At 37.1% G+C, this 12,835-nt stretch overlaps 1 protein-coding gene and 1 non-coding gene across 6 annotated transcripts in view; one reads left to right on the top strand and one right to left on the bottom strand.

Annotated features, from left to right (window-relative positions):
* AHI1 (Abelson helper integration site 1) overlaps positions 1 to 12,835 on the bottom strand; it is a 92,058-nt gene that overhangs the window by 26,071 nt on the left and 53,152 nt on the right. The window lies entirely within an intron of this gene.
* TRNAG-GCC (transfer RNA glycine (anticodon GCC)) lies at positions 8,237 to 8,307 on the top strand. The gene has a single exon. It is a non-coding gene; the product is annotated as a tRNA-Gly (tRNA).

Genomic DNA, 12,835 nt, shown 5'->3' with positions numbered 1-12,835 from the left:
AAACTATTATGTTAACTACTAAGCCAAGGAAAATCCTTTCATCACTTATGGATTTATCTTTTTGTTACTGGTCTCCTCAGCTGTATACTTAAGAAAGCATCTTAAAAAGATACAAAAATCTGAAAATTGTTGAACACGACAATGAAAAATGCTACTGCTTCGCTGGAGAATGGTTTATTTTTTCTCAAGTATAGTGATGCCAGACAACACAGAGTTAAGCTCACTGGATTTTCTCTGTGAGACACTAGATTTGAAACAAGCTTTGTTTTCGAACACGAATGAGTTCTGAAAACTCATTTTCATTTACCACTCCAAAAGCCTACTCTTAAGGAGCCCAGTATATGAATAAAGAGGATTTCTGAGATTCAGATTCCCATGTACTGGCACAACTCCATAGGGAAGCTTGCACAATTCCACCTACAGTATTCTTTCTAAAGCGTAGTGGTTTAGACTTTCACAGGAGATTTACTCATAAATGTTTAATCATTAAGATACTTAGATATTTCTAAATATATTAAAAGATGCAAGATCGAGCAATCGTAATTAAGCCATGCTCCTGCAGATCATTCGTATGTCAATTTTTTTTTCTTTTGAGAAATCCTAGATAAGTACAATAATTAATTTTTAAATCTAGTATATGAACTAAAAAATGTGATTTTGATCATTTCAAAAACGTTTGTATAAATTCTGAAATTCTTCATTTTGAAAGACTTACTTTGATTTTTATTTCATTAATTAATTTCCACTCTGTGGAAGAAGAAAAGAGATGAGAATAGAAACTGTGTTCTGAGTTCAACTGACACTCCAAGATGGTAGATCTGAAGCTTACATTTCTTCAAGTACGTTATTTGCCAAAATACATATGGATATACTATTGCATACAGGTGTCACATCAACAATTTGATTAAAAGCAATTCAAACTCAAGACCAATAAAATATCTGCATGATAAAAAAATTCCCTTTAGATAACTATAGTGTCTGTGCCAGTTCACATAAACCCATTCTAAGGTAAATGTTGTAGAACACATATCATGAAATCAATTGCTTATTTGAAAAAATATCTTCCAAACAATAATAAAAAAGCATTTTTAATTAAAATCGGTAACACTAATTATTTTCCTGTTCTCCTGTGGAAAAAGATTTATTACCACTAAGTACTTCAGGACTGTATTTATGTACATGTATGTGAGTACTCCTGTGGGTCTCTATATGCAGCTGCTTGTCAAGTGAAGACTTAATTGAGGGAGTATCAGTCTAACCATAAAACCTGAATAAAGGCAATGCAGACCTTTTCTGCTGCAAGCACAGAAAAGAGGCAGATTTGTAACTCAAAGACGTAAGGAGTACTGTACTGAATTCTAGCATCTAGCACTGGTTGCGACTTAGCATTTCCTGTTAGCAGAGCCTTCTTTCAAAGCAAGCAGGGAATTCCTATTACTTTGCTTGAGATGTAAATGCTGACCAGAGCACAGCACACTCGGTTTCAAGTGTTCTGTGCTCCACAGAGCCAATGCTATTTGTTCATATTGATCGTGATCTGGTTACATCCGACTGTTCTCTAGTGTTATCTATAGTTGTTTTCAGCTATCAAGCACTGCCTTATTAGCCTTCGCATTGATGACACTGACATTTAAAAACCACAATTGAAACCTCCCTCATTCACAAAACAAGGTCCATTCAGCAAGCAAGGGAATCCATCCCTTCTTTCTCAAAGGATGCAGTAGATTTTTAAAGCAATGCTACACAGTTATTGGCTTGACTTGGTTCCACGCTTGATGAAGCATGTAAGTGACACCAAGCAGGTGTGACTAACAGCCTCAGCAGTGCTTGCTTCCATTCTCTCTGACCTAGGCTGGGCAAACATTTCAACTACTGTATTGAGGTATTGAAACTGAGGTCAGGATTGCAGAAGGACATTTCATCCAAAAATGATGTTTACAGAACACCATGACTTGTGGGGGCTTTTACTTAGCCTGATAAAGGTAATTAAATCTCCTGTAAGGTCAAACCTGAAAAAAAAACAAAACATTCCCCTAGGTCATTTTGGACTGCCTTATCTTAATGATGCTTCAGAATCACTACTGGGGAAGTGCTTCTATTGACTCAGAGGATTTATTTGAACTTTCCAACAATCATCTCTGTTAACAGCTTCTGATGTCACCTTCAACACCCTGTACATCTCGAGAAGCTAATCTGTGAAAGTAATAATGTGAAAGTATTAACATTTGAATTACTGTATTTCCTATTACTCTGCACTGATTCTTCAGAGGTCTCCTTCGTAAGGAATTTTATATGAGAAGAATAAATCACTTCTAGGAAAACCTACTGCTAGTGTCCAAATGTGATGTTAAATGTCTTAAAACAATAGGTGGTATTGCTTTTTCTCATATGACCAGAATTTCCCCATTGACACAATTTAACAGCAGGACAGCTCTTATTATTTAGTGAGTCCAAGCATGCACTGAGTTTATGAAAATGATGATCAAACTGATATCCTCTGAGAAACAATATAGCTGGCTTCCTTGATGTGGAGTCTCAAATTGTATTAGTTTCCTGTACAATTTGAAAAGTGGACTGCAAGTGCATCCTTTGTCCCCTGGCCATTTCTGGCAATACATACTCTTCCAGTATAAGGACAACTAAAGAGAAAAGATAACCAGGTATGTGTCCTCCTACCCAAAAAAGCATGTCCGCATTACCAGGTTCCCAGTTTTATTGTGTGCTTTCACTGGAAGAAAAATATTACCCCCTGCTCTAGATAAGCACGTTGCGTGAAGTGATCAAATTCCAAATAGTTGGGCTGAAATACACAGGAAGCAGATGAGTTCAGTTCCACACAGATTAGATTTATACAGAAATTTAAATGAGGAAGTAGCTTCTATTTCACAACAATGATAACAACAGTGCCCCCAAAATAGCACTAGCAATTAATTGAGAACACTTCCTATTAAACAGCAGCATCTTTAGTTATTGCATTTGTTCTAAAGTAATAGCAAGAGAGCCAGGACAGGGACAAAATGTCCTTCTAGGTAGTGACATGATTACACTATTATCATTTTGGAGTACATACGACAGCCTAATATGAAATGTTTATGTGAAAACATCCTCTTAACAGAGGCTGAGACAGAATTCACTTTTTTTTTTTTTATTAACTTTTCAAAAGAATAGTTTTTCTCCCTTCATGAAATTCTTGATAAACTAATTCTGAAAATCAATAAATGTATTTCTGCATCATAAATCTCCGGTAATTCTAATTTCATGGAATCTACAGTTAGTGAAATCATCCAAAGATTTAGCATGGAAAGTCCTCAGAAAATCAATGAACAATACCACTGAACAAATAACTAGAAAACAGAAAGAAGATAATATTCCAGCTCATTGCTGTGATGAAATCCTCTAAAGCATGTAGAGAAAAAAAGAAATCTTTATTCCAGTTTCACATTATTAATACTGTTTTTAAAAAGAAGAAAAGAATAATACCTGAAAGACATGAAAAAAAACTATGCTTCTAAGAAATCATATTTCTTATTGCAGACATACATCTTGTAATTTATATTGTGGCCTCTTGCAACATAGCTTGGTTAAAATATACCCAAATATACAACAAACACCTCAAAAAAAAAAAAAAAGGCATCTGAAATATAGGATGAATAAGTGTGTATCAGCTCATCCCCTTTTCCAATCATATTTTGTGGCTTTACAACTATTTTTAGCAAAAAATTATGTTTGCAGCAGAGTCACCTAATCAAAAGTATAGATTTTGCGACAAGATCTTGAAGTATGCAGTGTAATCTTTAATTCAGGTTTCAAGACAAAAGTTTTTATTTGTTTGTTTTTAAAATAAAAGTTTCCAGAGCAGTATAACTCAGTTCTTTCTGGGACTTTATTTTCCAAGCTAGGTATTGTATACGAGAAAGAAGACCATTTTGTAATGATATAAATACATATTAAACTTCCCTCAAAGGCTTTATCCTCACAACAATTATGCTTTAACAGATCAAACAGAATTCATTAAATAAAAGAATTGTTTATATATTGGATAAGAAACTGTTTTCCTTTACTTAAGCACAAGATCACATATACTTTCAAAACCTACCACAAACATTTTCAGATGCACTTCACATAAAGCTAAAGGAAAGGATGCACTCACTGAACACACACGTACCTTTTCATTTAACCAGCAAAACAGATGTTATTACTAACATCCAACACTGTAGGGGAGCACTCACATAAAAACTGTTACATATTACTTAGTCTAGCTCCTATGGTTCTCAATGTGTTCTAGACTGAATGGAAAATAGCTAGCACCAAAATGTTTTGAAATTTAAATAGAGTTTAATCTGTATCGTAGCTTTTAAAACTAAAACTTTGAAACACATTCAGCTGAAGCTGTAAAGTGTTAAAACCTCCTTCAAAAGCTGTTCCTTTTCTTACTCTGAATTGACTATTTTTACCAGTCTTTCTAAGATATTGTTTTATTCTTAACTAGTCTAAGGCCAAAGGAAGTGGTTAATTCTCTTCAGAGCCTGTATCTTCCATACCACTTAAAATGTATATTCACAAAGCAGACTGTTCTGACATACTATATATTTAAGTGTACATGCGAAGTGCTGTGATGGCATCACTACTGAATGCAGCCTTCTGCAAACACCCACGTGGCTCTTACAATGCCACTCTGCAGACTCACAGAATCACAGAATTTCTAGGTTGGAAGAGACCTCAAGATCATCGAGTCCAACCTCTAACCTAACACAGTCCCCACTAAACCATCTCCCACAGAATTCTACCCAATGACAGGTAAACCCACGCTGTTACTAGCCTCATCTTTTTCCCACTTGTCTTCTTTCAGAACAATCAATCCATCACCTCAGTTCTGGGATCATTTTCTAAATGGGGTTCCAGTTTGTTCCCTACATGTATATCTAAAGCACAAAGGACAAATAAAGCACACTTTAAAGCACAAAGGACAAATAAAATCCCTGTTTATTGTCTTATTTTCTACAATATAAATATATATATAAGCTTCATTGATTTTACCTGTTAGATATGAGAACTATTTTCATTTTATATACTTAAAAAATGAGAGAGAGAAAGAGAGAAACTCCAGCTTTACAGCTGCCAGATGTCACTGCTCCAGTTAGACTCATCTAGGTGGCAGTGAAAAAAAAAAATCAAGAGCTGTGCTGACGGGCGGGGAAAGGCATAGCATTTTTTTGTTTCCTTTCCCAATTCCCATTAGTACTATGAGAACTCACAAACCAACAGAAGACACAAAACTTAGAAACATGTCAATAGATCAGACTGTGAATGATGCTCAAAATACTACACTATACAGAAAAATCTGCACAGGAAGATATAAGCTTTCCATCAGAAAGTATGCGGTATTTATCTTTTTACCAGCTGTTTACTAAATGCTGGTCTTAAAAACAGTTATCCAGAAAAATAACTTGAGAGTTACAGAATTCAGTACAATGCAGTTCCAGATACTGCTGCTGCTTCTTCCACACCACCAAATGATTTTCTGGCAGATGTGCCAACTCCAGGTATTAGGAGAAAGTTGGCTTCTCACACCAAGAGTTGGTCATGTTCTTCCTCAACTGAGCAAGACAAATGGTCTAATGTGCTTAAACACAGTAACTTTCCTATCCAGGACTGATACCATATCCAAGGATTGATCTATGGCTACTGCATCTGGTTGTCTCTGATTCCCCAGCCCAAATGACCAAGTACACCCTTGCAGCAGAGCTAAGTGAATGCTACCAGTGGAATGGAGCAAGGCTTGAATTCACACCTGTAGATCCACAAAGAGATATCTTCACTGCAACACCAGCTAATTCCAATCCTCATATAAGAGATCTCAGAATCAGACAGCACCAACATGAAAAACACTGCGCTTCTGGCAGTGCCACATCCCACAATATAATTACACCTACCATCAGCCAAAGGAATGCACAGAGATACTCATGCAAGGTTAGCCATCATTTTAACTCCTGGTTCAAGATGTACATGGGTACAAGCATGAATGTGTTCTGTATCTTAAAATAATCCTCCAGAAGGAACTATAGGAGACAGTCTGTCACTGGCTTTGAAGAGAAAAGTGTTTCCATATACATACATTCATCCTGTACTTTGGCATAATGAACAGGCAGAATTTGGCCCCTATTTACAAAAGATATAATGAAGTAAAAGCTATTGCATCACAAAAACAATAAAAAAATCTAACTTTTTAATTAGAGATTAAAATCAAATACATTTAGCAGCCTACACACCCACCTAATTATTTCTGAGTAATCTTATCAAATCATCATCTCACATTTTTCTTGCAAATGTTAAGTTTCTACAGTACCATATATAAACAATGCAAGTAGTAGCACGTGTCCTGAGCATTCTTTTGAAGTAAAGAACATATATTGAATCCATGCTAATCAGGAACGTGCTAATTTATAACAACCTTACATCATAATGGCATTAGATACAATTGAAAAATGAACAGGGGTTATAGTACCCAGTTGTTTCTTTCTACAGTGTAGAGAACGGAAAGTGACTGTACAGCAAACATCAATAAGCCTCTATAGATAACATCAGCATTCTGAAATCAGATTGGCAATATTATTTACAAGTTCTAGATAGCAGATAAAAAAGATGCAAGGAAAATGCAGACTGTGACACATACTTTGTATTAATAAGAGTTATTTTTCTTCTAGTGCTGCAGATAGCCTGAGAAAGTAATTACTATTTTTGCTAAGCTCATCAGAACTATTTAAAAGGAAAAACACAAACAAAACTAAATTCAATTTGAAAAAGAAACTTGTTTTGTATTACATTAAATAAAGCTTGCAATGTTAGCCTGTGGAAAAGCACATCTAAGGAACAGAGCAACTGCAGCACCTACACTTGTGGATGCACATCATTGAAAAAAATCCTTCACTTTTGGTTTTGGTACTATTTTTGCTTCTGTTGTGCTGTAGTATTCATTTACTCTCCTGGAATGAGAGAAAATAGCAGGATATATGCCTATCTTTTTCCTAAAACATGTTAAGATAGTCACAATCCAGCCACATCTGACTGGAGATAAAATTATTCTTTAATGAAAATTTAGCAAGCAAGAAAAATAAAAGTTATTTACTTTGTGTGGTTCCTCTCTCAACTGAAATTCAGCAATGACTGGCTAATTATATCATTCTTTTTTTCTACTATCAGTTAAAATAACTTCTGACTATGGTTTGTACTGCATCTCCAGTAATTCCAAATCCATATAAAAACAGTAACTACTAAGTTTTCATATTCATCAGTAAGAGAAGTGACATTATTGAGGTCTGGATATTCAAGGACAGGAAATTCTTCTCCATACCTTACTATGAAAGCATCCTATTTTTACATCTTATGCACTGTGAAAGATATCTGGATTTCTTTAAAACTGACTTAACACTGCTAACTAACACACAAACATTTGTTCCTTTGGAAGGACCAAACCACCACAGAAAACACAGAAAACTGTCTACTAGTGTTCTAAAAGTTTGGAACTTTGAAAGCATATACCTTAAGCTTTTTCACATAAAAAAAAACATAGCTGTTAGATCATCCTAGATGGTTTTTGCACATTTGCACATGCCAAGTTATCAGCTCAAGCACTGGTGATACAGACAACTTCAGACACACCTTGTTCTCTTTGCAGAATACTTGGAACTTACCCTGAAAAGGATTTGTTTTGGTATGAAGAAAAGCTGATTTACAGAAAGATCCTTAATTCAAACCACAGTTTCAATCACTGAAGTTCCTTTATGTATATGAGTAAATAAAAATGATAGAACTGTCCCTTATGATCCTCAGCACAAGAAAAACAACTTTCTGATAAAGTACTGCTGTCAAGGTACACGTGATGTGGTATATTATAGGAATGCATTATAGGTACGCAATGCACTTCAGATTCTCCAAGAGCTGCACAAATGTCTTCTGTTCGTTCTGTTTTTTTACACAAAAGCTGTAAAATCTGAATCAACAACAGTTAGGCTGTAAAATCTTTTAAGACTGAGTGGATAAACACAGAAGTGAGAAGCTACCACAAATCGATCTATCTGTAGCTTAAAACAGGCTCTGAACTGATTTCTAGAATGAAAAATTCCAAGAACTCAGTGTGACTTGAAGTCCTTATGAGATAAAAGCTAAGTTGTTTTTAGCTTGCACCTGGTTCGCAATAGGATTTCTTCCAATAGCAACGTGCATCATCAAAAAGTCAGCATTGGTGGTTCAGTGGTAGAATTCTCGCCTGCCACGCGGGAGGCCCGGGTTCGATTCCCGGCCAATGCAATGTTCTTTTGCCCAGGGAGGTGGTTGAGTCACCATCCCTGGAGGTGTTCAAGGAAAGGTTGGACATGGGGCTTAGAGACATGGTTTAGTGGGAGACATTGGTAGTAGGGGGATGGTTGGACCAGATGATCTTGAAGGTCTTTTCCAACCTTAATGATTCCATCGTTCTGTGGATAGATTCTCCTGAATAAATAGAGGTGAGAGACCTCACTGCTAAAGACATCCTTAAACAAAAAACTTCAAAGGCAAGACCATAGTATTTTTATTATTATTATGGTGAACTCTGCTTAAATGTGCTTATCCAAAATGAAAATTTAAAGATGCAAAGAGCGGGGAAACACAGCCTATTTACTCTCTTCACCTGCAAAATAACGGAAAACATTACACCTGACAAAGTGAACCTAAGCAGTTACAGTCCTTGCCAGAAAAAAAAAATAAAAGAAAATAGGGGAATTGCTTCTTATGCTCTGCTGGTGGATAGGGACAAACAGAAGCTTGGTAAAAGAATTCTCAACACATCTGCTAGTAGGCAACTTATCACACCAAAAGATATTCAATATACATTAAGTAATCTACAATTTCATGTTTTATTCTTTGGCATATTAGCTGCAGCAGTCTGTTTCCTGTGGCTAGTCAGGCTCTACATGGATTCTGGAAAGACCTGTATCAATATATGTATCACTGCAACAGACCTCAACAACTCTAGAAAAAATAAAAAGCAATGCTAGTAGAGTCAGTTCAAGTAGTGACAGTGTCCCTCTTTTCAAAACAGGAGATATGGACAGAATAGGGAATGGGGATGCCATATGCTACAACCAGCCTCCAGATGAGATACGCTATGTTTTAAATACAGCCTGTTACACAACCTGAATATGAGTCTTCTGCAGAAGGACTCCCTTGCATGTCAGAGCTGGGCCTGAGGTCTACTCAGGAAACACTAAATTGTTTGTTTGAGGAAAAAGGTAAGAAAGGAACCTGTGCAATCCATTCTTTCACTTGAGTGTGTCTTAAGACTGCAGAAAACTTCCAAATGAAGGAGTGATATGCAGAGTTTTAAGAGTTTCTACCACCTCATTTGAGTCAACAAGCAGATGAGTCACTGTTCCTTAAAACTTCCAGTGAGCAAGAGAGCAAGCTTACAGCAAGGAGGCAGGCTCTACTGAAACTCTGGGTCAAAACGGCATGTTGAGACCAGCTCTCTAAGTATTACCAGTCACAAAGCTGTGTGACAACACCAATGGGCAATGCGTAAGTTATGCACCCATAGATACTTTCAATTATCTGTACATTTTCTTAATGCTTTCCCAGCCAACATCCCCTATCATCAGTTTCTATAGGACCAACATAATCAGTACTAACCTACCATGAGCTACATTGGTACCACAGTCGATGAATAAATTTCAGACTGCAGTACAGTCCACAGATTCCCAAAGTTAATTTAAAAGTCATTACTTAAAAAAACAAAACACAATTGTGAGGGAAGATGGCTCTCACTGAACCACTGAACTTGGTGCTTCAACAGTAAGAATAAAAGAAGTTACACCTGAAGCCATAAAACTTCATTTCTTTCACGCAAATAAAAATACAACTACAAAACTAGCAAAGCAGATTTAGAAAAGTTGAAGAAGTATGTATGCAAAGGATCAAAAATGTATCTTAAAAATAGGGCAATTTTTAAGTGTACTTGTTTTTTGCTCGCTTGCCAAAACACAGATGAAACCAAAGGATCTTGGCGCCCTCGGGGATGAAAGGGAGATGCCTCCCTCCTGTACACCATGGCTGCCACAGGGTCCTTTGCATAGTCCTTGCAGCTGCTCTGGAAATGACTGGAACAGAAGGACTAGAGCAATACATGTAAGGACGAATTTACTCACCTTATTCCTGCATGCTTATTGCTACACAGAAAGCATCCTTGCTGACCTGAACTTTCTTCTGGACAGAGAGTTGATGTTTTGCTGCACAGCCCTTTGACATAAGAAGTGTTTCCACCTCTAAAAACAGCTAGAATTTCATCTAAGCATGCACTTTGTCAATATTTGCTGTCTTGCATTTCCATAGCTCAAAAAAACTACAGACAAGCTCAGACTGAAAACAGTTAACACGAGCTCTCTACTTAGGAATTAATTAGATTTGGTTGGTTTAAGATCCACATAATTGAGAAAGTAAGGGCACACTCAGGCCAAATCACTTTTGGCAGAGTCTCTCCACAGTACTACGTCACACCCTGATTTTGCAATCTATACCCACTGCTGCCAAACAGAGAGTAATGCTTCATTTAATCCACACCCTTGTATAATTTGGCTGAAAGTACTTCCTTTACCCTGAAGGCATAGCAGTAATTACCCTAACATACACCAATTTCAAGTAAATATAAATGGTGTTCTTCTGATAAAGTTTTTGGAATCTTCAAAGATTACTGTTATTGTGCTCTGTATTTAGCGTAATTTTTAGAGAAATATTTTAATTAACTTGCCTAGAAGAAACATGAAAAAGAACATATAATAAAAGAACATGTGTATCTTTGATCTCAGTATAAACAATTCTTGCAAGTTTAACTAGAAAATACAAACTCTTCTGACATTTATAACATCTTATCAATCAGATAGAGGAAACTGGATAACCAACCTTTTAAAATTGAAGAACTAGATTGTCATTAATGTTAATGGTTTTGTCTCTATGTCTTTGCTATTCTGTTGGAACATTTTTGTGGTTAGATGTATCTATTTATACATCTTTTGTTTTCAAATTAAAAAACCATTTTTACTATTCATTTTGTAAATGTAAACACTCAGCTCTTCTACCTTAAAATAAGGTCCTGTATTTGTGCCTTGGGCCAAAACTCTGACATTGGCAACTGATACTGGCAGCAAAGCATGGGGGGGCTGCAGAGCTCTGTGGAAGTTCCTTCCCCACCAGAATTTCCTGAGCAGCCTGTGAGCTATGGTGAAGACACAGCTTTGTCCAGGTACTCTTGATTTTTGTTTACCGCCAAAGTCAGTTGCACAATAAGGCAAAGTATCCTCAAATTGCTCTAGTGACTGAGAAGCAATAAAATCTAGGAAGTATGTGCAAAGGTTGGCTGCAGGTGACAACTGAGTCTTCATAACCTATTTGCACGGAAGAAACTGAGACACAACATTCAAGTATCTGGCCTTCAAAATGTAAATTGTATAGCAAAATAGCTTATAAAGGAGAGGCATAAGAAGAGTCTTGTGATAGATGTATCTATTATTTAAAGAAGGAAATTAACTTTGACAAAATATTTTAGGTTACATCTTTCAGTTTTTACTCCTCTGTGAGAAAATAATTTAAAAAATAAGAAAAAAAATATTTTCTTATGCTGTTCTCTTTACTATTGTCCCTGAGGGAAAGGCTAGAGTTAAGAATACCTTAAAATGAATGACCATTTTCTCCAGAGGAGTTCCCATTCAAATTAACACAGACACACACAGTAAACATTTTAGACGTAATGTTTTGCTTTTGAAAAAAAATGTTTTTACCTGGCTTCACTGTAGATAAGTCAGCTGACACTGAAGATACAATTTGTGTGTTTAGCTTGCATTTTGTCTCTATTCAGTTCTCTCGTACTCTTTTGAGAACAAAGAAGTTGGAAACTAGCAACTAGATCCCATCATCACAGAATCATTAGAGAATGGTTGAGGTTGGAAAGGACCTTAAAGACCATCCAGTTCTAACCCAGCTGCCATGGGCAGGGACACCTCCCACTAGATCAGGTTGCTCAAAGTCCATCTAATCTGGCCTTGAACACCTCCGGGGGCACCTACAACTTCTCTTGGCAACCTGTACCAATGCCTCACCACCCTCTAAGTAAAGAATGTTGTCCTTATATCTAATCTAAACCTATCCCCCCCCCCCCCCCTTTTTTTTTTTAAACCTTAAAGCCATTACCCCTTGTCCTCTAACTACATGCCTTAGCAAGAAGTCCCTCTCCAGCTTTCCTGTAGGCCCCCTTTATGCACTTGAAGGCTGCTATAAGGTCTCCTCCAGAGTCTTTTCTTCTCTAGGCTAAACAACCCCTATTCTCTCAGCCTGTCTTCACAGGAGAGGTGGCTCCATCCCTCTGATCATAACCATGGCCCTGCTCTGGACTCGCTCCAACAGATCCACGTCTTACATTGGGGGCCCAAGAGCTGAACGCAGTAGTCCAGGTAAGGTGTCACAAGAGCAGAACAGAGGGAGAGAATCACCTCCTTATACCTGTTGGTTGGATTTCTTTTGATGCAGCCCAGGATACTGTTGGCTTTCTGGGCTGCAAGTGCACCTTGCAGCCCAGAAATGCTCACATTGAGCTATTCAACAACCAACAGACCCAGGTCCTTCTCATCAGGGTTGCTCTCAATCCATTCTCCATTTAGCCTGTATTTGTGCTTGGAATTGCCCTGACTCAGGGGCAGGACCCTGCATTTGGTCTTTTGAACTTCATTGGGTTTGCACAGGCCCACCTCTCAAGCCTGTCAAGGTCCCTCTGGATGGCATCCCTTCCCTCCAGCGTGTCAACCATGTGACA

The sequence above is a fragment of the Anas platyrhynchos genome, chromosome 3, assembly GCF_047663525.1.
Source record: "Anas platyrhynchos isolate ZD024472 breed Pekin duck chromosome 3, IASCAAS_PekinDuck_T2T, whole genome shotgun sequence".
NCBI classification, from domain to species: Eukaryota; Metazoa; Chordata; class Aves; order Anseriformes; family Anatidae; genus Anas; species Anas platyrhynchos.
The sequence above is the reverse complement of the archived record's forward strand: the minus strand, read 5'-3'. Positions and strand labels throughout refer to the sequence as shown.